Source organism: Triticum dicoccoides, chromosome 4B (assembly GCF_002162155.2).
Source record: "Triticum dicoccoides isolate Atlit2015 ecotype Zavitan chromosome 4B, WEW_v2.0, whole genome shotgun sequence".
In the NCBI taxonomy this organism is placed as follows: Eukaryota; Viridiplantae; Streptophyta; class Magnoliopsida; order Poales; family Poaceae; genus Triticum; species Triticum dicoccoides.
Genome location: NC_041387.1, coordinates 360738051 through 360762639, shown reverse-complemented (window position 1 = coordinate 360762639; position 24589 = coordinate 360738051).

Genomic DNA, 24589 nt, shown 5'->3' with positions numbered 1-24589 from the left:
GCTTGAGATCTTTTGGAATATCCAACTGTGACAGAGCTCGGATCTTGGCTGGGTTTGCTACAATTCCTCTACCGGATACAATGAAGCCTAGGAGCTTTCCGGCTGGTACGCCGAAAACGCATTTTTCCGGGTTAAGCCTAATGTCATATGTTCGGAGGTTATCGAACATGGGCCTCAAGTCGTCTATTAGAGTTTCGACATGTTTGGTTTTGACGACCACGTCATCCACGTACGCCTCAACCGTTTTGCCGATCTGGTTGGCCAGACATGTCCGAATCATGCGCTGATATGTTGCGCCGGCGTTTTTGAGCCCGAAGGGCATTGTGTTGAAGCAGAATGGGCCGTATGGGGTGATGAATGCCGTTGCGGCTTGGTCGGACTCTGCCATCTTGATTTGGTGGTAGCCAGAGTATGCATCGAGGAAACACAATGAATCGTGTCCTGCAGTGGCGTCAATGATTTGATCAATGCGGGGGAGGGGGAAGGGATCCTTTGGGCAGGCCTTATTTAGGTCTTTGAAATCGACGCATAGGCGCCAGGATTTGTCCTTCTTTGGTACCATTACCAGGTTTGCCAGCCAGTCCGGATGTTTTATATCTCTGATGAATCCGGCTTCCAGTAGTTTGGCTAGCTCCTCTCCCATGGCTTGTCTCTTAGGTTTGGAGAAACGCTGAAGAGTCTGCTTAACGGGTTTGAACCCTTTTAAGATGTTCAGGCTGTGCTCGGCCAGCCTGCGTGGGATTCCTGGCATGTCTGAGGGGTGCCAGGCAAAAATGTCCCAATTTTCGCGTAGGAATTCTCTTAGTGCGGCATCGACGTCAGGGCTTAGTTGTGCCCCGATGGAGGCCGTTTTAGTAGTGTCCGTTGGATGGACTTGGAACTTGACTATTTTGTCTGCCAGCTTGAAGGAGGTGGATTTGGATCTTTTGTCGAGTATCACGTCGTCCCTGTCAACCGTGGAGCGCAACACAGTTAGTTCCTTGGCCGCTAGGGCTTCGGATAATGCCTCGAGGGCTAGTGCGGCTGTCTTGTTTTCGGCACAGAGCGCTGGCAAGAGTGATTATTCCGTTGGGTCCAGGCATTTTGAGCTTCATGTACCCGTAATGGGGTATAGCTTGAAAAATTGTGAATGCTTCTCGCCCTAACAGAGCATGGTATCAGCTGCTGAACGGGGCCACTTGAAATGTGACCTCCTCGGATCTGTAATTATCCGGCGTGCCGAACACCACATCCAGTGTGATTTTTCCGGAACAGCACGCTTCACGACTGGGGATTATTCCTCTGAAGGTTGTGTTGCTTCGCTCAATGCGGCTCCAGTCTATTTCCATTTTGCACAGGGTTTCCTCATAGATGAGGTTTAGGCTGCTGCCACCGTCCATGAGTACCTTTGTAAGACGGAAGCCGTCCACTATCAGACTGAGGACCAGTGTGGCTGGCGCTCGGGCTGTCCGGAATTTAGGTTCGTCACTGGCATTAAAGGTGATAGCCGTGTCACTCCATGGGTTTATTGTTGCTACTTGGTAGACTTCGGTAAGGTTGCGGAGCGTTCGCTTCCTCGCATTGTTTGATGCAAACTTCTCGAAGACTGTCGACACCGTACTGGCGTTTGTGGGGTGGTGCTCTGCGGATTCTGGAGTTAGAAGCTCCTCGCCACTTCTGGCCACCTGCCGGAGTATCCAACATGCTCTAAGGCTATGAGTTGGTGTGATGCCCTCTGTATTATGAATTTTACAGGGTCCATTGAGCCATCCCGCCAGTACGGTTCCATACCCTGTAGAGGGTTTTTGTTTTTTGCTATTTGGCCTGGGTGCCTGGCGATAATGCGCCCTTTTGTTTCGGACTGGTATTGTATTCAGGGTCGGTTTGTCCCAGAAATTTGTTTCGGTTTTCCGGATGCTTACTGTCGCACAATACTTTCGTACTATGGATGTCAAGTCGGCGAAGCGTGTAATTTCGTGGCGGCTTATGGCGTTAAGGATTCCGATGTACGTGCAGTTGTTGCAGAAGAATGAGGTTGCATCCCCCTCGTGGCAGTCCTGTATCATGTTCATAACCAGGAGGAATCTGGCCCAGTAGTGATGCACTGATTCCCTGGGCTCTTGCTGAATTAGGGATAGATCCCTTATATTTGGGTGGGCGGGTGGTATTAAATCCGGAACCTCGCCCGACATAAGACTCAAGGGCCAAAAAGTTTCCGAACTCGAAAGCTTGTTTTCTTGGACGTTATTCAATGAATCAGGCCTGCTGCCTGACTTTAGGTTCAGGGCTCGGGTGACGTCCTCCCCTCCGCGGATGTCTGGCTTGGAGGGATCGGGAATCCGGACACATCTGGTCCTTAGGATGGACGAAGATTCGCCGTATTGTTCCTCCACCACTTCAACGTGGTGGGTGACCTGGGGAGAGTTAATCTCTCTCTGATCGGGTTTAAGCCCAATCTGGCTGTAATCTGTAGCGACTCTCTGGGAGGCGATGCGATCCAAGAGCTCGTTTAGGGAAGAGAGCTCCATCGGATCTAACTGCTCGGCAAATTCCGAGATGATGTGGAGATTGCTTTCGATGACCCGAGAGGTCATCGTCGGCGCGGCGGCCGAACAGGCGGTCATCAAAAGCCTGCCTAGCCGGAGAGTTTGGCCGACAGCCAAAGCTCCTTTAGCAACAACGCCGTCTTTAAAGACGGGGTGTGGCATCCTTCCTGACGGTGACGACATAGAGGAACTCTGAATGAAAGCACCAATGTAGGTGTCAAAACCGGCGGATCTCGGGTAGGGGGTCCCGAACTGTGCGTCTAGGCGGATGGTAACAGGAGACAAGGGACACGATGTTTTTACCCAGGTTCGGGCCCTCTCGATGGAGGTAAAACTCTACTCCTGCTTGATTAATATTGATGATATGGGTAGTACAAGAGTTGATCTACCACGAGATCAGAGAGGCTAAACCCTAGAAGCTAGCCTATGGTATGATTGTTGTTCGTCCTACGGACTAAAACTCTCCGGTTTATATAGACACCGGAGAGGGCTAGGGTTACACAGAGTCGGTTACAATTGCAGGAGATCTACAAATCGTATCGCCAAGCTTGCCTTCCACGCCAAGGAAAGTCCTATCCGGACGCGGGACGAAGTCTTCAATCTTGTATCTTCATAATCCGGGAGTCCGGCCAAAGGTCATAGTCCGGCTATCCGGACACCCCCTAATCCGGGACTCGCTCACCTGGCAACTCTTCTAGAAATACATCAGGGAAATCTTTCACCACTGGTACTTCCTCCTATACAACTCCTGATAAGGAATTCACTTGAGTCCTCTTTGGCACATGTCGGGATACATACTTGATCCCTCTTCCTTCTGGGGTGGTGAGCAAAATCGACTTACTGGCACAGTCAATGTTCCCTCCATACTTCGATAACCAATCCATGCCTAATATCACATCCAGTCCTCGTGACACCAATACTATTAGGTCTGAGGGAAACATGTAGTTACCAATCCTTAATGTTAACTGATCACACCATAGGCTAGCCATATACTCTGCTCTTGGCGAGGTTACTAACAAGGGTGACCTAAGGGCTTAGCTTGGCAGGTTAAACTTATCCACAATTCCCCTTGATATGTATTAATGCGATGCACGAGTATCAAAAAGAACGATTGCAGTAAATGACTTAACCAAAAACTTACCTACTACTGTATCGGGTTGCGCTTCAACCTCTTCCACGCTCACGTGGTTCACTTGTCCCCTGTTGAAAGGGTTGGGCTTCTTCCCAGAGCTTCCATTGCCATTTCCATTCTTTGCTTCAGAACACGCCGTGGCGTAATGTCCATTCTTCCCGCACTTGAAACAAGTAATGTGACTTAGATCCTTCTTTGCGGGCGTTGCTGGTTTGTCACAGTTCTGACCATTGCTTCCTCCATTACCATTCCCATTCTTGGGGCCACTATGGTTATGCGAACTCCCTCCATTGGAATTATGGCCTCCATGGTTATGGTGAAGTTGTCCTCCCGAGTTCGGGGTAAAACGGGGTCTCTGCTGAGCTCCAGAATTGTACTTCCCTTGTCCATACTTCCTCTTGGAGTTGTCAATCTGCTGCTGCTTCCCTTCAATCATGAGAGCTCTGTCTACCAACTCCTGGTAGTTGTTGAAGGTTGCCACCATCAACTGCATGCTCATCTCATCATTCAATCCTTCCATAAACTTCTCCTTCTTAGCTGCATCCGTAGCAACGTCATCTGGGGCATAACATGCTAACTTACTAAAATCATCCACATACTGGCCCAATGTGCGTCCTCCTTGGCGCAAGTTGCAAAAATTGTGCTTCTTCATGGCCATAGCTCCTGCTGAAACATGGGTGGTGCGAAAAGCTTGCTGAAACTGGTCCCATGTGACAGTGTCAATGGGGTAAGTGGCTGTGAAATTCTCCCACCATGATGCTGCGGGTCCATCAAGCTGATGTGCGGCAAACCGCACTCTTTTCGCATATGTGCATCTGCAGTGGTCAACTCCCTTCCAATCTTGCGGAGCCAATCATCTGCAACTATTGGCTCAATGCTACTGGAGAACATCGGCGGATTTAGCCTTAAGAAACGGGCTAAGTGATCAACAGGTGGTGGTGGTGGTGGGTTGTTGTTGTTGTTGTTGTTCCCCTGATTCTAATTCTGGACTAGTATCTGCATCAATGCATTCTGCTGCTGGATCAACTGGGTGAGCTCCGGTGGGAAGGCAAATCCATTGTCGCGTCTCGAAGGCATCTGATGGGTTTAGAAAAGATGAGAAAACAGAATAGAATGAGATCTAGAGGGAAAACACTACCCATATGCGCACGAGACAAAAAAAAACATATCACTTCAATCAATTCAAACAAGGGCATACAATCGGTCTAACTATCGTTACAAAAGTGCTCGGACTATACCATATACATGGGGGTATACTACTACTGATATGGTGGTCGACTAGAAAATTGAGCGATGGAAGACTCCATGATATCTGCTCCAGCTTCATCAACATAGTCATCATCACTATCATGAGGGTCCGAGTCGGTGTCGCCGATGATGATGTAGTTCTCCGGACAAGTGCAATCGTCGTCTTCTCCTCCTGGCGCGGGGTCTCCCATGAATACTCCTAGCTTCCTTGTCAAATCACCATTCTTCTCCATGAGTATTGTCATTTCCTCCTCATATCCATCGCGTGTAGACTTGAGTTCTTCCTCCAACTCCATGATCCTGGTCATTGCCTTCTTTAGATCTATCATGCCTACGCACATCTGGTTCTCCTAGCGACGTATGTGCTGGTTTAACTCCTGGATGAAAGCTGCTATAGATCTATCCTTCCTGGTGCTGATCATCTCCCATTGCTCATCTCGGCACCCACAAATCTGATATATAGTATCCTTGAGATCCTTGTGGTAAACTTTCTCCAATGTGTCCCATGGTGATGTGGGCTACCATGCTCTTTCCTAGACTCCAGGTTGGTGCATCAAAGGAAAACTCTATGGGCTTAGAGACTTCCGTGAACGTCCTTCCTGTAACTTGAACTCGAATCATCCAATGCTCCTCTTCTAGTAAAGTGGCGATGTAGGTCCCGGTCAAGCTTGGTATTCCGATGTTCAGGTATCTAGTGACTTCCTTCAAGTGTCGTCCAAAAGGTGTATCTTCATCCGGTTGGGTGAACTTGCTCCTTGCATCCGCCATCCTATAGAGTAGAAAAGGGAGAGGAGTCAAAAATGAGAAGAGAGTAGTGATCTAGAACTTTGGCTTAGTGGTCGTGTTCTACAGTCAGCGTGTGCTCTGATACCATCTTGTAGCGACCAGACCTCAAACAGTCTAGTCTCTGTGCATCAGTGTCATCCCTGGATCGGTAATGCTGACACGCAAAGTACTTGAGGATTTATAGCAGAGTTTCAATCTCACACTTATTACATCGAATGTCTCAAAAGAGGACTTATTTAAATAATATGGCTTAAGGCCATCTAAATACGATAATAGCGGAAGGCTTGGGAGATAAAGTGAGTCCATCAACTCAAATGGCATCACTGAGTGAAAGACAACGACCTATGGCACCTTACTCGTCGTTTGAAAAGTCTGCAACATGAACGTTGCAGCCCGAAATGGGTCAGCTCATGGAATATGCGGGCAATGTAACACATAGAGTAATGAACAGAATAAATGCTATCACTACATGCATATATGGCCGGTGGAAAGCTCTATGGTTACAGTTTTGCATAAAGCAAATTTTTTCCTACAACAAAGGAATAATTTTATTTAACTATCATGGTGGTTGTTAAACATGGAGAAAGTTCCTCCAACTCAATCCCAATTAAACATCATCATTAACCCAATCAAATTATATTTAGAGTGATGAGATCAACCTGATAATCCAAGAACTAGATACTCAAAATGTCCATAACCGGGGACATGGCTAACCATGATTAGTTTGTACACTCTGCAGAGGTTTGTGCACTTTTCCACACAAGACTCGAATACATCCATGGTCGGAGATTCGAGACACAGTCTTTCTGAAGCATTAACTCTCTACTCTGGATAGACAGTACCACCTACAACCCACTACATCTGCTAGTCTACCTCTTCAAGAGCTTCACGCAACTATATGCCAGAGCCCATATTGGCTTGTGGCTACACACGGAAGTTTCTAGCATGAACAATCTTATGATCCCTTTGAGCCTGGGTGGTGGACCGTAGGATGATCACACGGGTACTCTGGGATATCCTAGGACAACACTGGATTCTCCAGGTGCCCTGACAACCACTGGGTACTCCAGGGTGCCTGAAGCAATCCACCCAGATGTGTATTTAAGTAGGCACCTTAAGTAAACCATTAATTAACAATACTCACATCTGTCATGGATACACTCACCCAAACCACGTCTACAAGCATAACATAGCGATATAAGCAACGTAGAAGTAACTCCCAAAGGTTTGATAGTAAACAGGGCAATAGGTTCTACCTCATCATCTACTTCCCAAAACCCACATATTAATCATATCCTAACCATGCAATTGTTTGGGGATTGATCCAATGCAATAAAACTGGGTAGTAAAGAGGTATGATCAAAGTGTTACTTGCCTTGCTGATGATCCGTGAAACCTAGAGACTCATAGTAGCACGCTTCGCACTCCGGGTACTCTATCGCAAACAAACAAGCATACAATAAGAACTCAACTAGAAGCACGGGTAAAACTCAAATAAGAGATCTAACCAGAAAGTTCAACTTAAGAACTCCGGTTTGCAAAAAGAATCAAATCAAACGAAGCAACGAAACTCAAACTGCAAAAGAAAGAAGATCCTTTTACTAATCTGGACTAAAGTCAAATTTTACAGTACCAAAATCTTGTTCAAGTTGCTTAAACAGAAAGAGGGCTTCGAGACGAAGATCTAGGTGCTTGAATCGCCTAATTCTGATAAACATGCAAAAAGACAAACTAAAACGAAAACCAGGGCAGAAATCGCGATTGAAAATAATCGTGGAAAAACCCTGGAAAAGAAAAATTGACGAACAGGCTAACGAACGAACGTTCGCTGTCTGCGGCTAATGGGTGAAAACCGTTCATTAAAATGAACGTACGAACGTGTGTTCGCTAAATAACTAAACCGGGAAAAAACCGATCTAAAATAAAATAACCGAGGGTTTCTAAAAACGATCGGTTTTCCGGCGAAAACTGCCGCTACCTCGGGACGGCGGCGGCGGCGGGCAACCCCGGCGACGGTGGGGTCGGCGGCGAGGGAGGCATCCGGCAGCGGCGGGCGATGGTGCGGCCGGTGGGGCGGGTGGCGGCTGGCGCGCGTGGCGGCGAGGGCGGCGGCGATGTCCGGCGGTGGCGGCCACGGCAGGTTAGGGTTACGGTTTGGGCAGGGAGGGCTGGTGGCTTCGGCGGCTCGGGCCTCGCAGGTTATAAAGGCCGGCCGGGTCGAGTCCTAGTCGGGCACGGCCCGGCTAGGTCGGTTGACTTTTTTTAAAAATAATTCCGCGCAGAAAACCGAAGAAAAGAAATACTAAACAGACTGCAAAAATCCTGAAATAATGTTTCACCGTCCTCTAAAAATATATCGGACAAAGTGAACATTTATTTGGGCCTCTAATGCAATTTTGGAAAACGCATTTTTTTTCCTAATTCAAATAAAATAGAGATAAAACTCCGAATACAATTCTTATTTGATTATTAATATTTAATCTCCAATATTTCTTTATTTTGGGAAAGTCATTTTATCCCCTCTCTTTTATTTTCATATTGGAAATATTAGGAGAGAAAAATAATTTAAATCAAACAATCCTCTTTTCAAAATTTGAGAAAACTCAAATATGAAAATAACGAAATCCCAAACTCTCTCCATGGGTCCTTGAGTTGCGTAGAATTTCTAGGATCAACCAAAATGCAATAAAATATGATATGCAATGATGATCTAATGTATAACATTCCAAATGGATAATTTGGGATGTTACAGGTGCCCTCCGTGTCGCGCAAGTGTGAGGGATCCCTGCTGTAGGGTTTGCAATTTGTTCATGGTTTGCTTATTGTCTGTGTTGCGTGAGTTACCGAAACACAAACACGGATAAGTGGGATATGGCGTATGGGAATAAAGAGGACTTGATACTTTAATGTCATGGTTGGGTTTTACCTTAATGATCTTTAGTAGTTACGGATGTTTGCTAGAGTTCCAATCATAAGTGCATATGATTTAAGAAGAGAGTATGTTAGCTTATTCCTCTCCCTCATATAAAACTGCAATAATGATTACCTGTCTAGTTATCGATTGCCTAGGGACAAATAATTTTGTTGTGACAAAAGGCTCTCTACTAGAACTAGTTTAGTTGCTTCTTTATCTAAACAACCCCTAACTTTCATTTATGTGCTCTTTCTTATCTTGCAAACCTATCGCTTTACACCTACAAAGTACCTCTAGTTTCATACTCGTTCTAGGTAAAGCGAATGTTAAGTGTGCGTAGAGTTCTATCGGTGGTCGATAGAACTTGAAGGGAATAAAAATCCTACCTTTAGCTCCTTGTTGGGTTTGACACTCTTATTTATCAAGAAAGGCTACAACTAATCCCATTAATTGTTGGTTATCAAGACCTTTTTCGGGCGCCGTTGCCGGGGAGCAATGGCGTGGGGTGAATATTCTCGCATGTGCTTGTTTGCTTTATCACTAAGTAGATTTTATTTGTTGTTATAAGTTGTTCTCTATCTTTAGTTATGGATATGGAACACGAAATACCAAAAAAAATAGGTGTACTTGCTACTCATGGAGATGGGGAACCTCCTAAAACCCTCGATGCTCATTATGTGAGGGATATTATGCACTACTTTAATAATCCTGAGAAAACCCCATTCAATTATATAATGGGAGACACGTTGGATCAACGTGAATACTTTAGGGATTACCGCTTGACACGAAAAAGGGAAACTATTATGGGATCAAATTCATATGTTGCATCGGTATGCTCGGGATCTATGCTTGCGATATGATTATACATGTTGCTCTAGGATGAAGGCTCCACACCTTCCGATTTCATGTAAATTTAATGATAATAAAACCTTCGCTTCTTATGCTAATGGTATAAATGATTACTATGATGTGGAACGAATAGAAGAATTCGTTGCTTTTGTGGGTGCTTATGAAATTGAATCTTTGTTTGAAAAGTATGAAGCTTTTGATGATGATGTTTATAGGCCTGGAAATTTTGCTATACTTAAATATTGGTATGAGAATTATGAATACAATACCGATATTGATGTGTTTATTGAGAAAGTCTCCGCTATCCAAGAAGAGACTAATATTTTGCAGGAATCTATGGACAAAGAAATTGAGGTTACTGTGAGCTCATTAGATGAAGAAGATGACGAGGAAGGAGGAAGAGCAGATTGATCAGTAGTGCCCACCTTCTAATGAGAGTAACTCTTCAACTCATACGTTGTTTAATTTCGCTTCGTGCTTACAGAAGGATGATTGCTATGATCCCTTTGATTCGTTTGAAATAATTTTTTGATGAACTTGATGCTTGCTATGCTTGTGGCCATGATGCCAATATGAATTATGCCTACGGAGATGAACTTGCTATAGTTCCTTATGTTAAGAATGAAATTGTTTCTATTGCACCCACGCATGATAGTCTTATTATCTTTTTGAATTCTTCTAACTACACTATAACAGAGAAGTTTGCGCTTATTAAGGACTATATTGATGGTTGCGTTCTACTATTGCACATGATGATTTTGATAAATATAATATGCATGTGCTTGCTGCTCCTACTTGCAATTATTATGAGAGAGGAACTACATCTCCGCCTCTCTATGTTTCCAATACGATAAAATTGCAACAAACTGTTTATACTATGCATTGGCCTTTACCTTGTGTGCATGAATTGTTCTTTTATGACATGCCAATGCATAGGAAGAGAGTTAGACTTTGTTATTGCTCGTTATTGCATGATATATGTTACTTTGTTCTCACTACTAAATCACAAATAATTGTTAATTAAAATTTGCTTTGATATACCTTGGGATCTGGGTGGATCCATTACTTGAGCACTATATGCCTAGCTGAATGGCTTTAAAGAAAGCGATGCCAGGGAGACAACCCAGAAGTTTTAGAGAGTCATTTATTTCTGTTGAGTGAGTTTATAAAGTTTAAAAACAAAAAAATAAAGAGGGGAACCTAAAACTTTTTCAAAAAGAAAAGTGAAAGTTTGAGAGACGAGCATTGTTAAAGTGCGAGCATGCCTTGAACTTTGTCCATGCCCATCAAAACTTTGTGAATCTTAATTACAGAAACTTTTCAACAAAACTAATTATCCCCTTGTATAAATCCATTGTATTATAAAAAATTCCTACATGTCACCAAGATCAATCTAGGAGAGGCTAGCAACGAGAGAGAGGGAGTGCATCTTCATACCCTTGAAGATCGCTAAGCGGAAGCGTTACAAGAACGCGGTTGTTGGAGTCGTACTGGCAGCGATTCAAATCGCAGAACATCCGATCTAGCGTCACCGAACCTTAAGTTTGTAGACCCTACGGGTTCGGGAACCATGCAGACATGACTGAGATACCTCTCCGGCCAATAACCAATAGTGGGATCTAGATACCCATATTGGCTCCCACATGTTCCATGATGATCTCATCGGATCAACCACGATGTCGGGGATTCAATCAATCCCGTATACAATTCCCTTTGTCCATCGGTATGTTACTTGCCCAAGATTCGATCGTCGGTATCCCTATACCTTGTTCAATCTCGTTACCGGCAAGTCTCTTTACTCGTTCCGTAACGCATGATCCCGTGGGTAACTCTTTAGTCACATTGAGCTCATTATGATGATGCAAAACCGAGTGGGCCCAGAGATACCTCTCCGTCATACGGAGTGACGTATCCTAGTCTTGATTCGTGCCAACCCAACAGACACTTTCGGAGATACCTATAGTGCACCTTTATAGCCACCTAGTTACATTGTTACGTTCTATACACCCAAAGCATTCCTACAATATCCGGGAGTTGCACAATCTCATGGTCTAAGGAAATGATACTTGACATTACAAAAGCTCTAGCAAACGAACTACGCGATCTTGTGCTATGCTTAGGATTGGGTCTTGTCCATCACATCATTCTCTTAATTGTCACATCCCTAGCTTCTGGTGCTGCCTAGTGTTTGCATCATGTTTAAATTTCTGAAACTTGAACTCAGGAAATTTGGAAGCCTCAAAAACTTAAATAAAAGAAGGGAAAAAACCCAAAAATCTCATTCATTCTTCCAAAATGCTCTTCTTAAATGTTTGATAATTTTTGGCAAGGGTTCTGGTCCCAACCAAAATATTGAACATTTTTAGGGACTTAATCTTGGGATTTGAATTTAAATCATTAGCTATTTGAATTTGAATTATATTCGTATAATTAGAATATAATTTCAAATACCCCTGAAATATTTTATGAGCTTTTGGAAAAGTCCATCTAGCAAAACAAAAAAATTCAGAGGAGTTTTTGGCATTGTTTGAATTATTTTTAAATTCAAAACAGTGGCAAAACAAATTTAAAAAAAATAGAAAACAGAACAGAAATATAAAACAGAGCACTTACCTGGCGCTCACCTCGCAGCCCACCTGGTGGCCAACAGGACCGGCCCAGCGCGGCCCAGCCCACCTCCTCCTGTCGTCTTCCCCGCGCCAGTAGGCAGCGCGCGTGGCCGACGGGCGCCGACGCTGCCTCGGCCACCTCCTGCTTCCCCGGCCACCTCCTGCTTCCACCGCGACGCCACGGCCCTTCTAGCATCGCCACGCAGCCCCTGGCTCCCTCTCTCACTCTCCTCGCTCCTTCCCCCCTCCTCTGTTTCTCGCACGCAGCCACCGAGCGGAGCTCGTCGCTGCCGTCCACTGCCACCACGGCCACCGGGCCTCCCTCGCTTCCCCGACTAGCCCACAAGCTCCGCCACTCCGTCCTCGACCCACCTCACCGAGCCACGCCCCTCCAGAAGCCCCCGAACGACCTCACCGGGCTCGTCTTCTACCTCGGACCCGCCGGCCATCACCTTCAAATTCGTCGGCTCCGGACCGTCCCCGACCTCATCGAGCGTTCCGTCGTCACCGCCGTGAGCCCCTCTTCCTTTCCCCTCACCTCTCTCTCTCGCGCGTGCCCTGTAGCCGCTGCCCCACGAGCGCCCGAAGCCGCCGTCCGCCATGGCCGGCGAGCTCCGTGCCCCCGAGCACCTCTGCCTCGCGTAGTAGCTCCGACGTGCTCCTGCTGCCCCGTAGCTACCGCCTGTGCTCTCCGTTCGCTCGAACGCGAGCTGCAGCCCCATGCCCGCGCTTTCCCGAACTCCGTCCGCCGCGGAAGCAGACACCGCTATCGATTTAGGTCGTCTCCGGCGACCCCTCTAGCACCAGCCGACGCGGACGAGGCCCAGGGTTCCAACGGTGCCATCCGCGCCCCGAACCGTGGCCCGTGCTGCGTTTCCGGATCGCACCGCCGTCTCGGGCCTCGCCGGCGTCATGTCGCCGGTGGGTTTGACCCACTTTGACCACGGCGGGACCCCCCCTGTGTCCATGACATGTGGGGCCGGCCTTTGACTGAATTAGTGTAGGATTTTAATTAGTGCTAATTGCCCTATTAGTTTAGGTGTTAGATTAGTTAACACTAATTAATTTAGTTAATCAATTAAGCCACTGACATGTGGGCCCAGCCCTGCTGACATTTTCTTTAGCATTAGTTTAACCTTAATCAACCCAGTTAACCAACTGAGTCACTGACCAGTGGGCCCCACATGTCAGGTTTGACCCGGACCAGCCCCTGTTGACCTGTGACGTCATACCAACGTCATGCTGACGCAATAATTCCTTTCTGGAATTTAAATAAATCTTAAATGATTTAATATTTTCAGAAAATGTCCAAAACTTCTAAAAATCATATAAAATCAACCGTAACTCCAAATGAGATAAATTATATATGAAAAATTATCAGAAAAATTCAAGGAACCCATCTGTACCATTTTCATGCATGTTTGAACAATGTTTGTCCTCTGGTTTGGACAAAACAAATAAAGGGCATTTCAATAACCATATATGGAGTTGGAATTTGAATCATGTATTCAAACCAACTTCATTTAAATCATAGCTAGGTGCATTAGCCCAAAACACATTCATATTGCCATGTTATAGCATGCATCATATTGTGCATTGCATTGATCGTGTTTCTTCTGTGTTTGCCGGTGTTGTTCCCCCTCGATAGACGTTGTACCGATGATGTAATCGTTGACACTGATGAACACTCAATGCTATCTTCAGAAGTGCCAGGCAAGCAAAACCCCCTTGTTCATTCCGATACAATCCTACTCTCTCGCTCCTGCTCACTTTTACTGCATTAGGACAACAACGACATATTTGTTACTTGCTGCGGTAGTTGAACCCCTTTATCCTCTGCATGACCTGTCATTGCCACAGTAAATAGATGAAACCCACTAGCATGAGTAGGAGTTGTTTGAGCCCTGTTGTGCCTACTCATTCATGCTTGTTTGTCATGCCTGCTATTGCTTAGAGTTGTGTCAGGTCTGATTCATCGGGAATGAATCAGAGGTGTATGAACACGTCCTACTATGTGTGAGCTAAGTGTGTGAACACAATTTGGTAAAGGTAGCGGTGAGAGGCCATGTAGGAGTACATGGTCGGTTGTCTCATTGCAGCCGTCCTCAGGAACTGAGTTCTGGATTTGTGATCCATGATTCAGCTACTACCATACATTGGGCCCTGAAATATGACCCCGCTCGACTTCTTATTCACCCTAGTCCTCTGTCCAGGAGTTGCAAGTAGTTTCTGGTGTTTGTAGTATGCTGGAGGCCGTGGACAGCAATGACCATAAGGGTGGGCTGTGATGCGGTAGGTACGTGGCACGGTGTACCGGATACCCGTTAGGTATCTCGGGAACCCTGCACACATCGTTTGGGGCTGTGAGCGAAACTCCGGCCGGATCTCCTCATGGATGGAACCTGAATAGGCGATAAACCTGGACTAGAGACTTGAGTGTTTAGGTAGGTCGTGGTCTACACCCACGTCGGCTTTCGCTTGAAGTCTGCCGAGCACATGTCATGTGCAGACGCTAAGTGGTGGAAACATGTATGAAGAAGTACACCCCTGCAGGGTTAACATCATCTATTCGAATAGCCGTGTCCACGGAAAAGGACTTCTGGGTTGCTTATATCAGTTCATAGACAAGTGAAAGTGGATACTCTAAAATACGCAAGATAAGCGTGAGTGCTATGGATGGCGTTCTCGTAGGGAGACGGGAGCGGATCCATAGTGGTGTATTGATATGGTTAATATGTGGACTCGTGTGCGCCACCTCAAAAGAGTTACTTGCAGTCGTAGTTCAGGATAGCCACCGAGTCAAAGCTGGCTTGCTGCAGTTAAACCCCACCATCCCCTTGTTGAAAATGATGCATATGTAGCTAGTTCTGATGTAAGTCTTGCTGGGTACATTTGTACTCACGTTTGCCTATTTTATGTTTTTGCAGAGAGACGTCAGTCTCGCTAGTAGTTCCGCGTGGTCTTCGACGTTTAGCTTGATACCTCAGCTACGATCTTGTGCCCTCGGCAGGATCTGGTAGATAGTCCGGCTTCTCAGCCCTTTTCATTTGTAGATGTCTGTACTCAGACATGTTAAGCTTCCGCTTGTGTTTTGATTTGTATGCTCTGAATGTTGGGTCATGAGACTCATGTTTGTAATATCTCGCTCCTCGGAGCCTATGGAATAAATACTTGAGTTGTAGAGTCATGTTGTGATGCCATGTTGTATTTGCACATATCGAGCATATTGTGTGTATGTTATTGAAATGCTTGGTATGTGTGGGATTTGACTATCTAGTTGTTTATCTTTAGTAGCCTCTCTTACCGGGAAATGTCTCCTAGCGTTTACACCGAGCCATGGTAGCTTGCTACTGCTCCGGAACACTTAGGCTGGTCGGCATGTGTCCTTCTTCGTTCCTGTGTCTGTCCCTTTGGGGAAATGTCACGCGATGAATATCGGAGTCCTGTTAGCCCGCTACAGCCCGGTTCACCAGAGTCCTGCTAGCCCAGTGCTACAGCCTGGATTCACCCGCTGATGACCGACATGTTCGATGCTGGGTCATGGATGCCTGTCCCTGTAGGTTTGTGCCACTTTGGGTTTACGACTAGCCATGTCAGCCCGGGCTCCTTATCATATGGATGCTAGCGACACTGTCATATACGTGTGCCAAAAGGCGCAAACAATCCCGGGCAAAGGTAAGGCGACACCCATGGGAATACCGTGCGTGAGGCCGCAAAGTGATATGAGGTGTTACATGCTAGATCGATGTGGCATTGAGTCGGGGTCCTAACAGCGTTGGTATCAGAGCTTGACTGCCTGTAGGATTACCAAGCCAAACTGGTCGAAGTTGAGTCTAGAAATTCTTTAGTTATATAAGGGAATTGATTGTGGGATGGAACGTAAGGCTCTTTTTACTCCTTTACCTCATGCCCTTCTGATCTGAGTCATCTTAACTTTTCTACGGGGTTAAGGAACTAGGCTTTCTTTTCTTTCTATCAGGATCACGTGTTACTAATCCGTAGACTTATAAGATTGTTGGATTTAAGCTTCAGTTCAGTTCCTACTATCTTCTGTATGTTAACTGTTGATCTCGAAACCTTGATATTATGCTTCTGAGTGGCTATGCCACCATTTTTGTAGCATGTCTCAAATCTTTTTGAGCATTTATAGCCGTTATGCTGTCTGAGTCATCCCAGGTTTCTAAACAGTCTGATGCATTTGCAAATCCTTTCTTTCCGTTTCCGATGTCCTTTATGGTCAGAATAAGCACACTAACCGGAGCGTTGAGGTAATTTATTTCCTCGACATATATGTTGGAATTATAATTATGACCCTGAGTGCTTAGAGGATCATCTAGTGGTCTAGCCATGATCTGTGTTTCCAGTGTGATGGTTCTGGCCGTCATTATCGAAAGCATCCCGTGATGCCATTTAGTTAGTAGGCATTCTATTTCTGGGTTCTTGAACCCGAGATTCACTCTACTTACTTCATGCTGATAGTGTTGCTAGTTCCTCTAGGAAATTAGTAACTTTTGCATTAGTCCTCGAGGTCCATGGTATTTTCCTTCTTCCAAATACTATGAACCACTTATGGCAGTAGTTTGTTGGATCAAAAGATCATAACAGGAGTGCTCTCGATGGGTTCTCTATTCTATGTTGCGACTCTGCCAGTCCTAACCTTCTGCATGGGTTATCCGGAAGAATTATGTTGAACTTGGTTCGACATACTAGTCCATGCATCCACAACTCAGAAAAACATATGTTCCTTTGAGTTGTCCCCCTTTAGTTGTCTTCTGACCGTCGTCTATCAATTGATAGTCAAGAGTATGCGTGCATTCGTTTATCGATGCCTATTACTCTTGTGGTCCGTCAAGCCATTTTGTCCTGAATGACTTGGAGAAACAAACTCCAGTACCTCATCCATATCTAGGATTGGGTCAAAGCAGTTGTATTCCGCAGATCAAATGCCAATCCAGCTTCTGGTTCTGTTCTACCTTGGAGTATTACCCCCTTTATGTCAGAATTGTCATGAGAACTGCACCAACTCTCATGAATTTTGACGTAGTGATACTTCTCACCATCATTAGTCATTCCTCGGTCTTCGTGTTGATGCAACCGGAATACCGACAAATGAATTGTGATGTGTGAAATCAATACTCCTAGCAACCTCGTTGCTTGGTAGTTAAAGGACAATAATTTCATTCTTAGCGTGTTGGTTTTTGAATCATCCTTCTAAGACTGATCGTGCTACCTAGTCCTCATTTCGGTGCACCCTTCGATTGATGAGTTAGGATCTTGTCAAGTCCTCACTCATTTGATCATATCGTCTTGCCCTCAAAAGCGAGATTGTTCTCGAGCTTAGTAACATACCGGTGGTTCATGATTTTCCGAATATCTTCTCGGAAGTATTACCAGGTTGTCCCCTGACTGTTATGTTGAGCTCGTGATCAAGTTGGTTTCTAATAAACCACTCCTTCTCCAAGAATCTGTGTTGGATATTCCTGAGCTAGTTGGTTGAGCTAGACAACAACTTGGAGAGTTGGAAGATAAAAGCTTGTCTGACTTAGTTCATGTTAAGGGATATCTTGTGTGTGTGTGTATGTGTTGAAGGTAGATGATATCTTCCTTGAGTGAACCTCGTGGTAAATTATTGGATCTGTTGTCTTGCCAAAACTTTGATTTGAGTATGGGTTATCCTCAAATCAAATCAGAACCAACAATGTTCGTAATGTTGTCTTACTCGTGGTTGATCCCTCGAGCATACACCATTACATCTTTGGGTCTGACCAATACTATCACCTTGTTCACATAGTTATGGAATTCCATCTCCATGGGAATCTGGATGAATTGTTGTTGAGCCCATCGACAACATCCTTGTCTTCTCCATAATTTTGCTGAACATTAAGCTAGTGTTGGAAACTTTTGAAAGCATTTGTTCATGCTAGCTCATGAAGCATATGTTCGGATGTAAGAAGTGACTTCCTCTAGTTCATGTGCATTTGATGCAAGTTGCCGCCGTGGATTCGAGAAAGTCAATGTTGTTTCCTTTGGAATCATCCCAAATCAGTCATGCATACGTGCGAAGTATTCTGTGGTTCGGAGACTTGCAACCTCCATTCTATATGTGTCCCTAGCACACCAAGCCACTGATTGATTTGTTCAAGGAGAAGGAGTTCCTTCATAAGAGCTAATCCGGACTTATGAAAGAACTTCGATATCCTCAATGATGGTTCCCTACCCGAACTCGGTAGTGTTTTATTGTAAGACTACCATGTGATCATGTTTGCCTGGAACAGCGTGTTCACACGTGCGTAGCAGAACCAGCTCATGCTTTGGAGCTTGATATCATAGTTCATTCCCCGAGAATCTCGCAACGTCATCTCGTCGATTTGTGTTGCAAACTTTCGTTTTTCTTCCTAGACTCGATGAGTCTGGAATATCCTGACACCAACCAGATCTGAATCTCGGGCAGATATGATGGTTGGAACATTTCCCCAAGAACTATAATATTGGTCCCTCGATAACTGGTAAAGTGGATGTCGTGGCCAGCACCACCCAGCCGAAAGACCTATTATTGTAGTATCTTGATTGAAGAAGTTGACCACCTCCCCATAAGGATTTCGTAGGATTTACCTCCCTAGTAGTTCCTTATGGATTTTTGTGCTCCCGAAGTCCGACCTTTACTTGATGTTCTAGATACCAGACCATTTCAAGGAATGGGTTACGCTAGCACATTAAGGAGAGCATTAGAAGCGGAGTGCTAAATGTCTCTTGGTCGATCATCCAGATTTTATTTCCTTGGCCCCGCCAAGGGTGAAATCTGAGAAAGTGTTATCTTCCTTTGCATCTGCATCATCCATCATCATTCATCATGGTAGCAAGTTGTGTTGCCAGGATCCCTGACACGGATATTGGTAAAATCTTGATGATTATGGAAATGCTCAAGTTTTTGAGAGCACGCGCAAGTGCTAGGTTTGATCGTCGGCATTAACTGTATAGTGCTCTCAGTTTCCTCGGCAATGCTATGACCTTTTCAAATAGTGAATTCACTCTCTATTGTTGGGTTCTTCCCCAGTTATCAGAATCATTCCCAGCATTTGCATTTTGTTCCCAGCTTGCACCGCCAATGTGCCATTCTACCACGGGTTTCTTCCATTTTGGTGGTAAGAAAATTCATCCATTACGTTGTCTTCAACAAGGTAATCCACATCATCCAAGTCCGAGTATGCCATTCTACCGACCCCCTCCAAACGCTCGCTGGAGAATTGCCTTAGGCTAGTTTAAAGAGTTTCAATGGTCTCTGAATCAAAGGTTATTCTTTTTGCCACTTAAGGGGATATATCTATGAGTCACCATCCCTAAGGTGCCCCGTTGTGGTATCATGGCAACTCAACTCCTCGCTACGTTGACAATCGTTTACCACCTTTTAAGTGTGGAATTATTGTCTACCTAGTGAACCCTCGTCATCTGTTCCACTCCATCCTCTAGATGTGTGCTTCGTGTCTCAGCCCAAGAGATGTTGCTATGCTTCCTTTCGTGAGTTAATCCCGAGTTGTTCGATCTTTGAGAAGATCGATTCCGTAGAGTTTCCTTCTGTCATCGTCATGTTGGATAGAGATTTCGAAGGCAAGACATCAAGTTCAATTTGAGCCGGACAACCAACAACCTCGAGAAGGCAGTTGGATCATGAAGTTTGTGTTACTTAGTGTCCCCTTTGTCTTCTTACCTCGCGTCTTGAATCTCGGGACGAGATTCTTGTTTAGTGGGGGCGAGTTGTCACATCCCTAGCTTCTGGTGCTGCCTAGTGTTTGCATCATGTTTAAATTTCTGAAACTTGAACTGAGGAAATTTGGAAGCCTCAAAAACTTAAATAAAAGAAGGGCAAAAACCCTAAAATCTCATTCATTGTTCCAATATTCTCTTCTTAAATGTTTGATAATTTTTGGCAAGGGTTCTGGTCCCAACCAAAATATTGAACATTTTTAGGGACTTAATCTTGGGACTTTGAATTTAAATCATTAGCTATTTGAATTTGAATTATATTCGTATAATTAGAATATAATTTCAAATACCCCTGAAATATTTTATGAGCTTTTGGAAAAGTCCATCTAGCAAAACAAAAATATTCAGAGGAGTTTTTGGCATTGTTTGAATTATTTTTAAATTCAAAATAGTGGCAAAACAAATTTAAAAAAAATAGAAAACAGAACAGAAATATAAAACAGAGCACTTACCTGGCGCTCACCTCGCAGCCCACCTGGTGGCCAACAGGACCGGCCCAGCGCGGCACAGCCCACCTCCTCCTGTCGACTTCCCCGCGCCAGTAGGCAGCGCGCGTGGCCGACGGGCGCCGATGCTGCCTCGGCCACCTCCTGCTTCCCCGGCCACCTCCTGCTTCCACCGCGATGCCACGGCCCTTCTAGCATCGCCACGCAGCCCCTGGCTCCCTCTATCACTCTCCTCGCTCCTTCCCCCCCTCCTCTGTTTCTCGCACGCAGCCACCGAGCGGAGCTCGTCGCCGCCGTCCACTGCCACCACGGCCACCGGGCCTCCCTCGCTTCCCCGACTAGCCCACAAGCTCCGCCACTCCGTCCTCGACCCACCTCACCGAGCCACGCCCCTCCAGAAGCCCCCGAACGACCTCACCGGGCTCGTCTTCTACCTCGGACCCGCCGGCCATCACCGTCAAATTCGTCGGCTCCGGACCGTCCCCGACCTCGCCGAGCGTTCCGTCGTCACCGCCGTGAGCCCCTCTTCCTTTCCCCTGACCTCTCTCTCTCCCGCGTGCCCTGTAGCCGCTGCCCCGCGAGCGCCCGAAGCCGCCGTCCGCCATGGCCCGCGAGCTCCGTGCCCCCGAGCACCTCTGCCTCGCGTAGTAGCTCCGACGTGCTCCTGCTGCCCCGTAGCTACCGCCTGTGCTCTCCGTTCGCTCGAACGCGAGCTGCAGCCCCACGCTCGCGCTTTCCCGAACTCCGGCCGCCGCGGAAGCGGACACCGCCATCGATTTAGGTCGTCTCCGCTGACCCCTCTAGCACCAGCCGACCCGGACAAGGCCCAGGGTTCCAACGGTGCCATCCGCGCCCCGAACCGTGGCCCGTGCTACGTTTCCGGATCGCGCCGCCGTCTCGGGCCTCGCCGGCGTCATGTCGCCGGTGGGTTTGACCCACTTTGACCACGGCGGGACCCCCCGTGTGTCCATGACATGTGGGGCCGGCCTTTGACTGAATTAGTGTAGGATTTTAATTAGTGCTAATTGCCCTGTTAGTTTAGGTGTTAGATTAGTTAACACTAATTAATTTAGTTAATCAATTAAGCCACTGACATGTGGGCCCAGCCCTGCTGACCTTTTCGTTAGCATTAGTTTAACCTTAATCAACCCAGTTAACCAACTGAGTCACTGACCAGTGGGCCCCACTGGTCAGGTTTGACCCGGACCAGCCCCTGTTGACCTGTGACGTCATACCAACGTCATGCTGACGCAATAATTCCTTTCTGGAATTTAAATAAATCTTAAATGATTTAATATTTTCAGAAAATGTCCAAAACTTCTAAAAATCATATAAAATCAACCGTAACTCCAAATGAGATAAATTATATATGAAAAATTATCAGAAAAATTCAAGGAACCCATATGTACCATTTTCATGCATGTTTGAACAATGTTTGTCCTCTGTTTTGGACAAAACAAATAAAGGGCATTTAAATAACCATATATGGAGTTGGAATTTGAATCATGTATTCAAACCAACTTCATTTAAATCATAGCTAGGTGCATTAGCCCAAAACACATTCATATTGCCATGTCATAGCATGCATCATATTGTGCATTGCATTGATCGTGTTTCTTCTGTGTTTGCCGGTGTTGTTCCCCCTCGATAGACGTTGTACCGATGATGTGATCGTTGACACTGATGAAGACTCAATGCTATCTTCAGAAGTGCCAGGCAAGCAAAACCCCCTTGTTCATTCCGATACAATCCTACTATCTCGCTCCTGCTCTCTTTTACTGCATTAGGACAACAACGACATATTTGTTACTTGCTGCGGTAGTTGAACCCCTTTATCCTCTGCATGACCTGTCATTGCCACAGTAAATAGATGAAACCCACTAGCATGAGTAGGAGTTGTTTGAGCCCTGTTGTGCCTACTCATTCATGCTTGTTTGTCATGCCTGCTATTGCTTAGAGTTGTGTCAGGTCTGATTCATCGGGAATGAATCAGAGGTGTATGAACACGTCCTACTATGTGTGAGCTAAGTGTGTGAACACGATTTGGTAAAGGTATCGGTGAGAGGCCATGTAGGAGTACATGGTCGGTTGTCTCATTGCAGCCGTCCTCAGGAACTGAGTTCTGTGCTTGTGATCCATGATTCAGCTACAACCATACATTGGGCCCTGAAATATGACCCCGCTCGACTTCTTATTCACCCTAGTCCTCTGTCCAGGAGTTGCAAGTAGTTTCTGGTGTTTGTAGTATGCTGGAGGCCGTGGACAACGCTGACCGTAGGGGTGGGCTGTGATTCGGTAGGTACGTGGCACGGTGTACCGGATACCCGTTAGGTATCTCGGGAACCCTGCACACATCGTTTGGGGCTGTGAGCGAAACTCCGGCCGGATCTCCTCATGGATGGAACCCGAATAGGCGATAAACCTGGACTAGAGACTTGAGTGTTTAGGTAGGTCATGGTCTACACCCACGTCGGCTTTCGCTTGAAGTCTGCCGAGCACATGTCGTGTGCAGACGCTAAGTGGTGGAAACATGTATGAAGAAGTACACCCCTGCAGGGTTAACATCATCTATTCGAATAGCCGTGTCCACGGAAAAGGACTTCTGGGTTGCTTATATCAGTTCATAGACAAGTGAAAGTGGATACTCTAAAATACGCAAGATAAGCGTGAGTGCTATGGATGGCGTTCTCATAGGGAGACGGGAGCGGATCCATAGTGGTGTATTGATATGGTGAATATGTGGACTCGTGTGCGCCACCTCAAAAGAGTTACTTGCAGTCGTAGTTCAGGATAGCCACCGAGTCAAAGCTGGCTTGCTGCAGTTAAACCCCACCATCCCCTTATTGAAAATGATGCATATGTAGCTAGTTCTGATGTAAGTCTTGCTGGGTACATTTGTACTCACGTTTGCCTATTTTATGTTTTTGCAGAGAGACGTCAGTCTCGCTAGTAGTTCCGCGTGGTCTTCGACGTTTAGCTTGATACCTCAGCTACGATCTTGTGCCCTCGGCAGGATCTGGTAGATAGTCCGGCTTCTCAGCCCTTTTCATTTGTAGATGTCTGTACTCAGACATGTTAAGCTTCCGCTTGTGTTTTGATTTGTATGCTCTGAATGTTGGGTCATGAGACTCATGTTTGTAATATCTCGCTCCTCGGAGCCTATTGAATAAATACTTGAGTTGTAGAGTCATGTTGTGATGCCATGTTGTATTTGCACATATCGAGCATATTGTGTGTATGTTATTGAAATGCTTGGTATGTGTGGGATCTGACTATCTAGTTGTTTATCTTTAGTAGCCTCTCTTACCGGGAAATGTCTCCTAGTGTTTCCACCGAGCCATGGTAGCTTGCTACTGCTCTGGAACACTTAGGCTGGCCGGCATGTGTCCTTCTTCGTTCCTGTGTCTGTCCCTTCGGGGAAATGTCACGCGATGAATACTGGAGTCCTGTTAGCCCGCTACAGCCCGGTTCACCGGAGTCCTACTAGCCCAGTGTTACACCCTGGATTCACCCGCTGATGACCGACACGTTCGATGCTGGGTCATGGATGCCTGTCCCTGTTGGTTTGTGCCACTTTGGGTTTACGACTAGCCATGTCAGCCCGGGCTCTTTATCATATGGATGCTAGCGACACTGTCATATACGTGTGCCAAAAGGCGCAAACGGTCCCGGGCAAAGGTAAGGCGACACCCGTGGGAATACCGTGCGTGAGGCCGCAAAGTGATATGAGGTGTTACATGCTAGATTGATGTGGCATTGAGTCGGGGTCCTGACACTAATGATGTGATCCTGTTATCAACGACATCCAATGGCCATGGTCAGGAAACCACAACCATCTATTGATCAACGAGCTAGTCAACTAGAGGCTCACTAGGGACATATTGTGGTCTACGTATTCACACATGTATTACGGTTTCCTATTAATACAATTATATGATGAACAATAGACAATTATCATGAACAAGGAAATATAATAATAACCAATTTATTATTGCCTCTAAGGCATATTTCCAACAGTCTCCCACTTGCACTAGAGTCAATAATCTAGTTCAAATCACTATGTGATTGTAATGAGTCCAACACCCATGGGGTTTGATCATATCTTGCTTGTGAGAAAGATTATTAGTCAACAGGTCTGAACCTTTCAGATCCGTGTGTGCTTTACAAATCTCTATGTCATCTTGTAGATGCGGCTACTATGTGCCATTTGGAACTATTCCAAATAACTGCTCTACTATACGAATCCGGTTTACTACTCACAGTCATCCGGATTGGTGTCAAAGTTTGCATCGATGTAACCCTTTACGACGAACTCTTTT